This window comes from Aythya ferina, assembly GCF_964211825.1.
Source record: "Aythya ferina genome assembly, chromosome: Z".
In the NCBI taxonomy this organism is placed as follows: Eukaryota; Metazoa; Chordata; class Aves; order Anseriformes; family Anatidae; genus Aythya; species Aythya ferina.
The window spans coordinates 47706630-47720500 of NC_140299.1; the positions used below are offsets into that span (position 1 = coordinate 47706630).

The following is a 13871-nucleotide window of genomic DNA, read 5'->3' on the forward strand; positions in this document are numbered from 1 at the left end:
CACTTCTCAACTGTATGGACGTGATATGACTTTAATTTTTTATCTTTTCCCAGCTAAATCACTCTGAGAATCTCAATTATTTTTTGTAAAATTGAAACTTTTGTTCTTATTACACTCCCAATGGATTGACTGAAGCTCTACTTCAGGTGAATTTTGGTGTACCAATTAAATATAATGATGTTATAATCTACTTCTCATATACTTATTTTTTTTTTCCTTCTTCTTTCTTTATCACCCTCCTAACAATCTCTCTGTTGTGTTGTTCATAGAAATAGGAAAGATATTTTCTTGAGACATTAAAAATAGCCTGGGACTCAGTAATCTTAGCAAAGCATTTCCTCCAATGCACATTAATTCATATTTATCAATGTTAAGTGTCACCTACTCTCACGTTTTTCTGTATGTTTAGCTTTGACGGAGTCTTCTGAAGTTCTGGCCAATTTTCTTTACTTCTGTTTAAACAAAATAATTTCATTATTGGTAACTTTTGACACTTCCCTCTCCTTTTCTTGATGGAAGCCTGTTGATGGATTCCACTAATGTGAAAGTCTTCCTAGCACTAACCTTATACCTTCTTGACACCTATGTTGTAATTTCTGTTTTCCCCTCAATGAATCTGCTAAGGGAGAGTCTCAGAATGAACTTTTGGACAATTGACTGTCCTAAGCTGGATAACTGCATACTAATGCCTTGACATAAAGTCACTTTGATTAGAGTTACACTGGTAGATTAAACTATTGTTTTCATCCTACTTTCATCACTTCACTCACAGGTTATTTTTAAGTTTTTCTCTGACACATTTTCTAAACCCAGTGTGCAAGGAATGGAGGTTGCCCATCAGGAACACCTCTATGTGTGCAGCTTTACCTGTGGCTTTGGGACCAGGCAAGAAGGAAGCATCCAGTGCAGTGTAATCACTGCTACAGTGCTCAGCTTTCTGCAGCCCCAGGGGGACTGCATGTGCAGCATCAGCAGGCTGGGAGTGCTTGGGATGTTCCACCTGCAGCACTCCTTGCCACCAGCCCCAGTGCCTCTGCCACATGAAAAATGTATGCCATGTGGTCTGCTGGCCCATGGTATGTGATGAGCCCAGGCATCTTCATCCAGCTGTGACTAAAAGCTGTGCCCCTGGAGCTTGTCAAAAAATACTGGTTTATTCTTCTGGTGATGGTCAGTAGAACAAGTTATGCAGGAGGATGGAGCTGGGTGATTCTAAAGAATCAAACAGTACAAGATACTGTGTTGAAAAGGTTTAACAGATTTACAGATCCAAAGTCCAAAAGCAGTTCTACTTTTGGTGCTAGAGGGTAGCTTTCCATTACAGAAATAAAGTATAATATAATATAATTTAATAATAAAAATTGTTCTGACCTACATGTAACAATTAATTTTAATGTAAAATATGGGATCTATGAATAAATGTTCTCTTTTCCACTCTTACAGTTCAAAATAGTTTGAAATAGCAGATTAATATGTTGTAAGCTTCTATCTTCTGCTAGGAATTTCTTCATGTTAAATATTTTATTAACCAGCAAGGATAGCAAAATGCCTGCAGACATTTAGATAACAGATCTGCCTAATAGCTTTAATCATCCTTAGTCTTCCAAATGTTTTTAACAAATTGAAATAACCAATCCCCAAACTTAAACTGAGGAATTATGTTTTGGATAAAAGAAAACAGAGATGAACATTAGCAGATTAGTTTATTTTTGTTCTGATTTTGTTTTTCACAAACTCAACATGGCCTACTTGAAAATGTTTTGTCTTGAATCAGATATGCAAGCATGCATGGAAAGCTCATATTTCATCCAATGATCACTTGCACAGTGGCCTGTGGTAATTTCGCAAGTACTTAGCAATGACCTTAATTATTCCAACATTCTGGTTATTGTTTAAGACAGTAGCCAGTAAACAGGGTAAAGTGCCGAATGAAGGAGAACAGTTTTGTTGCTCTTGAGGGGACTGAATTTGAGGATAATAGACACAGAAGGTTGAGCAATGACTCCAAACCAGCAAAACAATTTGCAGGAAACTGAACGTAGTCTGGTTCTTCCACAGCCTGTTACAGTCTGTGTTGTTGCTACTGCTTGTTGGTGGTTTGCAGAGCTGATTAGAAACAGTGCTTCTATACCACAGGAACGTTGGCTATTTCAATTCCTGTTGTTTTGAGACAAAATAACTAAGTAAATAAAAGAATTAGCTCTTTTTTTTTCTTTTTCCTTTTTTATTTTTTTTCTTTTTCCTTTTTTATTTTTTTTTCTTTTTCTTTTTCTTTTTCTTTTTCTTTTTCTTTTTCTTTTTCTTTTTCTTTTTCTTTTTCTTTTTCTTTTTCTTTTTCTTTTTCTTTTTCTTTTTCTTTTTCTTTTTCTTTTTCTTTTTCTTTTTCTTTTTCTTTCTCTTTCTCTTTCTCTTTCTCTTTCTCTTTCTCTTTCTCTTTCTCTTTCTCTTTCTCTTTCTCTTTCTCTTTCTCTTTCTCTTTCTCTTTTTCCTTTTCTTTTTCCTTTTCTTTTTCCTTTTCTTTCAAAATTCAAAGTTCTCAACCTTTTTTGGTATCTCAGAAAGACTATTGTGAGGTGGTAGTTGTCTTTTTTTTTTCCCAATTTTGGAAGATGTCTCACAATATATTTCTAATCATGGCAATCTTTGAGCCACACTAAATATGAATAAAAGACATAGTGATGCAGCTCGGGATGAAGATGTTCATCATTGGCTGGTCATAGTTCAGAAAGCCAAAGTATTGCATAGGGTTGAAAAGCTGATGTCTTCCTTTAGATTAAGAAAAATAAGTAAAGTTGTGAGTGCCTCACACAAGCCAAGCAGAAGTATTGAGGAACAACCTGGCATGAAGGAAGGGGTGAGAAACCAAAATAAGCTAGAACTGGAATTTTGGCCACTCTGGATGTATACTTTTGTTTCTTCTTACACATTTGAAAATCCCCATAGCAGTGGAGTTTCAGTGCAGTGGGTTGAGAAACACCTCAGCCCTTGGTGCAAGAAAGTAGCTTATCCTTCAGAAAGAAGGACAATATGAAAACATGTCTATCACTTCTCCAACAAAATATTGTGGCTGCTTTCTTATCAGGGCCTTGAAAAGCACAGTGCATAGTCAGTACTGACCACAGAGCAGTTTCAACAGGGAGTATCAACAGCATTACCTTTCCTTTGTATCTCTGTTCACTTACCTGCAAACATGTTCTTTACTAAAGAACCTTATAGATTTGGTGTTTGAAGGGGGATGAAGAGGGAAACGTGCATTTCAGGAGGGATGCTAAGAGGGAACCCATGTGCCTATACTGTCAGCTTTGAACTCCTGGGTGCAGAGTGCAGAGTGTGGAAGAACACGTGCTCAGTGACAGCCAGCCACAGAGCAGGCTGAGGCGAGTGCTTGGGGAAGATTTAATTTATTGTTCAATGGAATGAATGCTACTGTGCTGCGACAGCTGGTGCACTGAATGACTGACTCACAACAATAATACCCAGAGAGGTTTGCACATCAGGCTGTCTCAGGGGAACACAGAGAGGAGGTGCTTGAAGAAAGCAGGCTCCCTGCTCTCTCTGCTAGCAGGGGCCTGGCTCATTTCTCAAAGTAAACCACCATACATCATTTAAAAAAGTGAAATTTGCAAGTGACAGAGTGGAGTGGACTTTCCCTCTAGTTTTAATTTTATTTCCTTCCAGTGGGTGTTCCAGCCTTTCCCTGAATTGCTTAGCCTTCAGAACCAGTTAATACAAGCAGGTGGAATTAGTGCATGTTTCCAGCTGCAGGGTGGTCAACCTGCTTATGTTCTAAGTGCCTCCTGTTAAGGACATTTTTACTACCTAACTGCTGATACCTGGATTATTTGTGTACCATCTCATGTCACAGAGGTCACTATTGTTCTCTGTACAAACTGCAAAAGGTGTAATCCTGGATATATGCTTTTATGATGTATAACTGTTTCTACATCACTGTAATGGCAATTCACACTTGACATCTGCCTAAATTCCTCTAAGTTTATTTTTAAATAGAGTTAGAGTCATTGCAAAACTGGAAATCTGAGCTGCGACTCGCATTACCTTTCTTTCTGTGTGGATGTGGGTAGAGTATATGCTGTATGTTTAAAAGCAAAATTGATGAAATGATCCCAATGCCCTCATTTTGCATAAGTAGGCCTTATTTCTGTGGAGGTAGGCAAGTGTATGCCTGATTTAGAGGTGGTGCAGAGGACTGGGATAATGAACCCAAATTGCTATATTGTTCTGGAACGGCCAAGTAACTCGTGTCTTGTAAGTTGCTGTATACTTTTTGAGGAGACATCCATGCCTCCATTCCTCCATTTCCCCAAACTAAGAATTTATCATCCTGCCCATTCTGTCCTACATTCCCTGCTCACCAACCTTTCCCTACATCCCTCCCAGCTTGCTGAGCTGAGAAGCTGCATCCCTACCTTTCCCCTGGGGATCTTGAACCCCATGGCACTTTACCCAGGCATCTCACTGGTCTGAAGCAGGTATGACAGCAAGGCAGTGAGGCTTGCAAAGACACGGGGTCAGGACCTACAGCTGCAGGCATTATTGCACCTGAGTGACTGGCAATGCCGTTTCAATTTTTTTTTTTTTTCTTTTTTTCTGCTGTGTTAACACATGGAACAAATGCAGTGTACTTGTTCTGACCTGTGATGAAGCAACATCCCATCCCTGATTCATGGACTTCTGCAGAAAGATAAAAGCTGGGGCTGTTGCACTGCAGCCAGTACAACTGGATCTTCATATCAGACTGACGCCAGTAGGAGGCACATATAGCCTTATACTACAGTCCTTCCTCTCTCTTGACCTTAGAGTCGCTGTGTCCTTTTGCCTCCCATAGGCTGTGCTGGATAAATAAAAACATGCAGGTGGGTGTTTAGGTGTCAGCAGACAGTGTGTTGAACAATGAAAACGTGAGCTTCATTTTGATCACCACCAAGTAACTTTTGGGAACTGTATCAGGGAGGCAGGGCAATCCAGAGCACCTACACCAAATCGATTGCACGTTTGGTGGAAATTTTTGCTTGCAATTTATGTTAGGTATTTTTGAGAAGTTTGTATAGACACCAAACATCTAATATAACTTTGGGGGCTGCATGATAATTATCTCACTGTATACTCTGCTTTAACGTTTAGGAAACTTTGATATTTCAAACAATAGAGTTTCTTTCTCTTGTTTGGTGTCAGAAAGACACTATATTGTTTTCAGTTTTTAACTGGTGGGAGAACTGTGTTGTTAACAGGAGTGGCACTTTGTTGCTTGCTTCTGCCTGAAAAAGTTGACACATTCTTTTAGGTAGCCACAGAAACCTTCCTCAAAATGAACTGGAATAATTCAGGACCTCTCCCCCCTCGTCTGCCAGCTGTATTTTGCTTGCCTAAAGAAAATTCTTCCTTCTGTTTTGGACTTTCATGTTATAAAACATACAGGCACAAAATACATCTCATTTGCCCATTTCAGAACCCACTGGAACTGACTGGAATTGCAGAAATTTGGTTCATTATGGAATCAACAGTTCCAAAGAGTCAGTAGAGAAGAACCATCATACAAGCTATGTCATGACGCCCGTAGCGTAATTTCTAAAAGGCAGTGATTTTACTTTCACTCATGCTAATGTAATTGGCAGAAAAAGTTTTTTTTTTTTTTTTTTAATATGAAAAGAAAATTAATCTTTTGACTTCTGCATATTGTTTGTCATTCTGTGAACAAATTATGTCATTTTTTTTTTGACAAAGAACTGTGATCATTTGTCTCATGTGCACATTTCTCCTTCCAAACTACAAAAAGCACTGCTCTAGGTATTGCAGCTATTGCTGAAAGAAAATGCTGAAGTTCCTGGACTATCATCTATTTATTCAGTGCTTCTGATTGCTTGGGTACTTTTAAGTGAATATTGAAATGCCTTTAGGGGAGGAACATTTTCTGCCCAGCTAACCCTGCATTGATGTGCACCATGTAAATGTCTTAGAAGAATGCATTTAATGGTGTTGGCTCTTCCATCTGAGATACATTCTTTTTCTCTACCTTCTTTTGCTTTAAATCCTTCTCCTAAAATTGGATAGCTGAATAACCTGATCACAATACTTAGAAGTTACACAAAAGTATGGAAAGGTGAAAAACTGGAGATGAACATCTAGCAAAAAATATTTCAGGTGAGGGTATACAATAACTTGTGCCATGAATTGTATTGCAGAGGACCGATAATTTAGTATATGATCTGTATCTACACATTTTAATGGAAGAATCAGAAAAATAAATATTATAGAAACAGTTTTGTGTGTGATTATTTTTGTTTTTTCTACATATCAGTGAGCAGAGTGTGATACTAATTTTGGGAACCATTTTCAGGTTGACCCCTTCAGCAGACATATAGGGAGAGGCACCAGTTGCCTTCTTCAAACCTCCTTGGAAGCATCTCCGCAAAAAAAACAAAGTGATATGTGTGGAGGCAATATGCTGGTGGTAAAAGTCAGGAATGCTGTTCAAGGTGCACACAGCAATACCAGGCCATGCCTGTTCCTGATGTTGTTAGGGTCTACCAGCTGCTTTTCAGCCAGTGTGAGTTTTACCCATGACAGGGTGCTGTCACTCTGGCAGGCCCTGGCCCTCCCTGCTGTAGGTCACAGGTGACAGGTACTGAGAGAGAAGCCCTCTGTACCCTTCACTGAAGTGCCCGGGTTGTTCCTTTTCTTCTAAAAATGCAAATGTGCCACACGTGGCTCAGTAAACATACAATCAAACAAATAAACAAAAAAGAGAAAGAGAGAGAGAGAAAGAGAGAGAAAGATGTTGTACCAGCCGGACATTTGAAAGACCATGGGAGACACTTTCTCCTCAGCAATATTCAGCAATTTTCAGCTGCCATATGGTTAGGCCATATGAGCACAAACTGAAAGTGTTATGAAAAAGAAAATGAACATTAGAGGTAGTATATTGGGTCTGTGTGTGAGATGAGTCAAAACAAAGTCTAAATCTGTAAGAGATATGAATGGAAATTTCCCACTGACTAAACCTCTTCACATATTTCTGTAATATATCACAGTTGTTAAAGATCGTGGTTTGTGAGGCAAATCAAGAGCCAAATCAAGCTCTTTAAGATAGCTCTTTAGGATTAATGAGCACAGAAATTGACAGATGAGTCAGATGCTTTACGATCAAAGTGGAAGGAATATGCAAAAGACCGTGTCTTTATCATCTGTGTTTGCTCATTTCTAGGTTCATTTGCAACATATGCATGTCAGCAAAGATGCTTTATTAGGAGAAATATTTACGCAATATTAAATTTAAGTCTACATACTTACCAAAAGCAGATTTTTGCTCAGTTCTATTCTGTGCTGATAATCTGTTCAAATGTCGGCGTGGTCGAAGTCATGCAGCCTCCACAGAGACTTTACAGCTGCCTGGCTCCAGCAAGGGGCTCGGAGCTTTGACTGCGGAGGTGTCTCCGCCTTTGTGGTGGTGTGTCTCCACCTTGCGGCTTGCCAGCCAGCAGCAGTCAGGGGACAGCCCGGATCTGTCACCAGACTGGTAGGGGCTGCGGGCGGGCATCTGGGACCAAGGGCTGGGACCTTCTCGTAGTGGTGGTGGGGAGGACATAAAAGTGAGTAAGTGAGGGGCATCTCTACCTACCTGCACTCGCCAAATTCTTGCACAGTGAAACATTCGATTTAATAAAATGGCAGTATTTTTGGAAGACCGTACTTTTTTTTTTCACTGTTAGCCACAGATATGAGTATTAAGTTTTGTAATGTGAACATTTACAAATATTTAGTTTTCTCCTAGAAATTCTCAACCGAACTGAAAACAAAGGGTCTCAGGCCTCTGTGGTCAGCTTTTTGGTGTGGAAGGAGGGGGAGAGGTGCTCCAGGCGCCGGAGCAGAAGTCCCCTGCGGCCTGTGGTGAGGACCATGGTGAAGCAGGATGTCCCCCTGCAGCCCATGGAGTACCACGGTGGAGCAGGGTTCCACGCAGCAGCCCGTGGAGGAGACCACGGTGGAGCAGGTGGCCCTGCACCGACGGAGGCTGCCGCCTGTGGAAGACCCCTGCCGGAGCAGATTCCGGGCCGGACCTGTAGCCCGTGGAGAGGAGCCCACACAGGAGCAGGTGATCTGGCAGGAGCTGCTGCCCGTAGGGGAGCCAGGTTGGAGCAGTTTTCTCCTGAGGGATGGACCCCGTGGTACGGACCCATATCTGGAGCAGTTCTGGAAGAGCTGCTGCCTGTGGGAAGCCCACGCCGGATCAGTTCATCAAGGACTGCATCCCGTGGGTGGGACCCCACAGCACAGGGGACGAGAGTGACCGAGAAGGAGCGGCAGAGAAGAAGTGCTGTAGACTGACCATAACCCCCATTCCCCGTTCCCCTGCGCCGCTCGGGGGGAGGAGGTGGAAGAGGGTGGATGGGGGGGGAAGGTGCTTTTGTTTTTTTTTTCCTTTGTTTTCTCACTTCTCTCGCTTGTTAGTTGTAGGCAATAAATCTTACTATCTCCTTATGCCGAGTCTGTTTTGCCCGTTACAATAATTATTGTGTGATTTTCTCGTCCTTATCTCAATCCTTGAGCCCTTTTCACATATTTTCTCCCCATTCCTCTTTGAGGAGGGGGAGTGAGAGAGCGGCTGTGGTGGAGCTCGGCTGCCCACTCGAGCGGAACCACGACAGACTTTTTTCATGGTGCCCCATGACTGTTGGTTTGTGAATGCCCCATCCCCTTCCCTGTATGTCCTTATCATTTACAACTAACCCAGAAAGAAGACTTTACAGGATTTGCTCATACATTTTTTTTTTTTTTTCTTTTGATAATCATTTGCATCTTGTTTAGAGCTGGCAAAGTGCTGAAAGTGTGATATACAAAGTAAGAAGGTGATTTTTCTGGCTCTTGCTGAAGGCTTTCACACGTTTTGCTGAAGGGTCCAGTTTGTAGAGACCTGGGGGTATCTGAGATGCGTATACCACTATCAGTGGTTTTTATTGTTATAAAAAGGGAAGAGAGTTAGTAACACAGCTCATCTGTGGCAGGCAGTAGTAGTCTTCTAGATTGTGGAAGCTGCATTTGGAAAGATTAGTAGTCTACCAGCAAGGTCATAAAATGGGATTGCAAATAGAGACTAGAATAAGAAAAGTGACATAAGACTGAGAGACAAGCTTTTGGGGTAATTTATGTGTGCAGATGTGGGTACAACCTGTAGTGAAGCCTATGAAATCCCACTTTCTGAATCTCATTTTATACCTAGATCAGATTTTGGATGATGTGGAAGCATTTATATAAAGCTTGACAAGGATACTGTGACTATCTGTTGCTTGACTGAGGCCTCTAAACTGTGTTAAAATACTGATATATGATCATAATATGGCAGCATTTTCTTAAGAGGTGTAACTGTGAAGACAGCACATTCATCTACTTTAAAAATAAGCTGGCAGCTACTAGAATTTCATGGATGTTCTTTGAAACAGTCTACTGTATCATACTGCTGTCAGTTTCTTTCCAAAAGAAACAAAAGTTTCTTTCTTCTGCCTTGCTCCCTTTTGGTCTCTTTATCAATGACAGACACTTTTTTTTTTTTTTTTTCTTTTCCCCCAAATCTAAACAAGATTGTACCCGTGAATGGATACTCTGCACTCTGAGCTGAGAGTATTTGGTATGGGAGAAACCAGCATCCACGGCATATATATATACAGAAGAAATGAACTTAATGAGAATATTATTATACTAGAAGAACAGTTCTATTTTAATTTCTCATTGCTTTATGGTGTGAGAATGAATAGCAGTTCCAAATAGCAAACTTGTTTTTTTTCTGCCATCTAGAGGCAGAAAGTGGGCAATGGGAGCCTTGGCTATGGCTTTACTTTTAGGCTTCTGGGACTACGATAAATTTCTTCTGTACAGAATAGTGTTTAAGGAGTAGCCCAGGACTGATTTGCTTTGAATATTTAACATAAAGAGAAATAAAAAGTACATCTTACATTTATTTCCTCACAAAAATTTTCCAGTCTGTATGCAATGGTATTTTTTATTCCCCGAGGAGCTGAAGTCTTCAAAGGGAGTGGGTCACCACTCTGATCAAGAGTGTGAATGATAAAAGGGTATGAGAAGAGAGGACAGGAAAGTGGGGTTATAATCTTTGAGACATTGAGCATCTTATAGGTAAGCCTAGGTCAGTAGGTCTCAGCACTTCCTAGATTGTGTTCCTTAAAGTTAATCAGGTTTTCCTGGTGTTTCACTTGATCTCTGGGATGCTACTATTTGAAAACTTTCAGAACCAGAAACTTAAAGGTCCATACATACAACAGCACTTGAAAACCCAAACTGATTTATTGTAAGAGATACAGCCAAACGAGTAACAGCACCTGAGCATGCGATGTCACTAGTTCTGTAAATACTGTCGCACTGTGATACTAAACTGTGATAAAAAATAACTACAGACTTGGAAATGTGATGAGAGAAAGAAAAACAAACAAACAGACAAACAAAAAACATATTGGCCTATTCCACACTTGCTTTTTATCCTACTCTTGCTACACTCTTCACAAGTTATGCCATGACATGCCCTATGTCCTACAGATTGAAAAAGACATTCTTATTTCCTCCTAATAGTTTTACTATAAAGAAGTATGTAAGTATCTGCAAGATGAAGTCTATGTCTAACCTTGACTAATAGAGGTAAAAAAAAAGTTGTAGCAGAAGTTTATATTGCACAAGAAGCAACACCGATTTTTTTTCCCTTCACTATATTTGCTGAATTCTTACTGTTTTCCTGAGATAACCTTATAAACAGAGAGAGAGTCAGGGGCTGAATATGTTTTTACTTGTCAGAGGGTGAACAATTCATCCTAAAACAAACAAGCAAACAAACAAACAAATCCATCAGCATTTATTTTAAATTTCTTAAGGATGTAATGAATGCCAATGAGTTCTAACGCTAATGAATGCTGACTCCTAATGGAAATACTTTCATGACGTATTTCAAGATGATTCTCTACTAAAGCATGGTCAGATGTTACTCCTTATTCCCATCACTGCCATTTCAACACCTTAAGGTAAAAACTACCTGATCACTAAAAATGGTTTGTATTAAAAATGAAGCAGTACATGGCAGGGAAGGTCCTGTCAACAACGAAAAATCCCTGATGTTATTTGTTCCTCTCTACCAACCACAAAATATAAATGAACTTTATACTTCATTAGTCATTTTGCTGATTAATGTTTTCTTACTATTCTGAAAACTTTTCTGTTTACAGAAAGTCTTTTCTAGGACCAGTGATTGCACGTGAGCTTAAGTCTATCTCAGATGGCTTCCAGAAAACCATTCTCAATCCCTTTTTCCAGAAGCTACATTAACTGCACCAGTGTTCTAGGAGGATCACCATTTCTCAAATAATATCTCAGTAGTGATTTTTCCCCCCTCAGGCCACTCTCAGAGATGTTGCTGAATGAACAGTGTGTGATTCCTGTTCCCAGGGAAAGAAAAAAATAATAAATAAAATCTTCCCAGCAGTAACGACATTTCTAGGTGCTGCCAGTCACTGCAGAACTGTTGTGAGAACAAAAACTCAGGAAACACAGTGTCTACTCAGCACAGCATTTTCCCAGCCTCCTCACTTTCAAATCTCTCTATTATCAGAATCCACTGTAGCTTAGCTATTTGACATTTCTGTATCTACTTCCAGACATACCTTTTCAAAGGATAAAAAATGTTCTTTTTTGATTGACTGAAAATATCTATATTTTGTTGGCATCTAGTTGAATGTTTTAAAAAATCTCATCTATCTCCCTTCTTATAGTAAATCTTAATTCCTTTTTGCAACCATTATACAAAGAATATTTAAAAATTATCTCTGCTCTAAAAAAGTTTTCATTTTAGTTTGGAAATCTGGCACAAATTCTTTTTTATTTGCTGTACTATGGAAGGGATTTTTTTTCTGAAATTAAAAGTGTTTAAAATATTTTTCACTTCCAAGGCACAGAAGACCCATTGCAAAAGTGTCTATCATGGAGCTGGTTGTTAACTTTTCATATTTCTTTGTTGCTGATGATAGTGCATTAGGCCCAACAATGAAATAATACTAAACAAATTACTTGATGTCCTACCATTAAAGCAAGGGTCCTTAGTTGGCAGCTGATAGAACAAGAGATCAAACGTCTTTTTTTGATACCTCTCGGCCATGCTACCAAGACATTGCTACATAAATCCTATACACTACACGTTACTTCTTACTGGAAGTTCAGGAGGGTAAGATGAAAGAAAAGGGTTGATGTCTGTTATTCCAGATTCTCTAGCTGTGTGGGAGACTCCAGTAGCAATGGGGAGTTTAAGTGTAATAATATCTGGAAGGGAAAATACTTATTCCTGTCATTACTGGAGAGACACAGAGAGTATTCTCTGTGATACCAGAAAAGGAAGACCTTAACAGACATGTGCAGGTTTCAGCCTGTGTAGGAAAGAGCTTGAAGTCTTAAACAATTACAACTTGTTTTAAAACTTTTGTGCTCATTTTTTTCTTTTCTTTTCTTTTTTTTTTTTTTTTTCCTATTTTTTTTTTTTTCTTTCTGAAAAAAACTAGGAAATTTGCAGAAATGGGCATTTCTGCAAGAGATGTTAATGGGAAGGTATATGTAAAGGAAAACAACTGAAAGGAGTAATTTAATATCTTGATGTTCACCAGCACTTTTATATTTTGTTAAAAACTGAAACACTTCAGGAAAATATATAACATTACATTTCTGACATGGAAAAAAGGAAGGACTGACCAGCTGTACTGGGCATTGCTCTTCCACCTGCAGCTAAAGCTGCATGCCCAGAGAGCCTTGGACATGACAAACTCTCCTTCTTGGATTTTGGGTAGCTTCAAGAAGCTATGGGAGCCACAATCCACAAAGTCTAAAAGTAGATATATAATTTCATAACATATCACAGCCTAATCTAGAAGTTACCTATCTGGATGGCCTCTTTATGACTATAGGTATAAACCCCTTCTTTTTCCCCTTACTTCCTCTTAAAAATCAAGGACATCTTTAGTCGTCTTCTGAATTTTAAATCTACTAAGTTATTTCCTTTCCCTCCTCTTGGATATTTGCTCAGAACTGTGAACATCAGCCTATACCTCCTGAGATGAGATATATAGCTTTGTATGGTCTTTCAGTTTTATTAGTTATATAAATATATTATATTATAAATATATATTATATATTTATATTATATATATATATATATTATTTATATAATAAAATATATATTTATGTTATATTATCAATGCTCTCCCTTTATTACCCAAATAGCCTGACTTTTATAGTTAACTTAACAGGGGCAGATAGTGTCTCACACAAGATTATTGGTCAAAAACACTCAGACAAACAACTGCATGAAAACAACCCCACCTGCAAGAAAACAACCCCCTTGTGATTAGCAGTCACTTAGATCCCGTCCTTGAAGTCAGCTGCCGACAACAATATTTTTCTAAATTCCTCAATTGAGTGATGTGGGTACACTGTCATGGGAACACATTTATTACAATACAACACGCAATGATGATTAACACCACAATGAATAGAATCCTTAATCCCTCTTTGATTAACCCCAGTAACCATCTATGCATCGTTTCAAACAAATCAGTGAGCCATTGATTGAAAGGATTGATATCATATTGAATCTTTCTCATGTGCTCTTTCATGAAAGTAATGGATTTGTGAATTGACTCATTATGATAAGAAAGGTTTAAACAGTGCATTCCCTCAAAATCCCCACATCCGTGCCCTTGAGCCAAAAGCAAAAAGTCAATAGCGGCTTGATCCTGTAAGAACGCATGTCGTAGACTATTTTGACCTGGTAACATCTCCTCAAGTGTCTGTCGTGGCATGGGCTTGCTTCTCGG

The 13871-nt window shown here is 39.2% G+C and overlaps 1 long non-coding RNA gene across 1 annotated transcript; it reads right to left on the reverse strand.

Annotated features, from left to right (window-relative positions):
- Positions 1-1684: 1684 nt before the first annotated feature.
- LOC311427641 lies at positions 1685-7423 on the reverse strand. Its single transcript, XR_014687462.1, has 2 exons — positions 7309-7423; positions 1685-2157 (listed from the first exon to the last, which is right to left on the reverse strand). It is a non-coding gene; the product is annotated as an uncharacterized lncRNA (long non-coding RNA).
- Positions 7424-13871: the final 6448 nt, after the last annotated feature.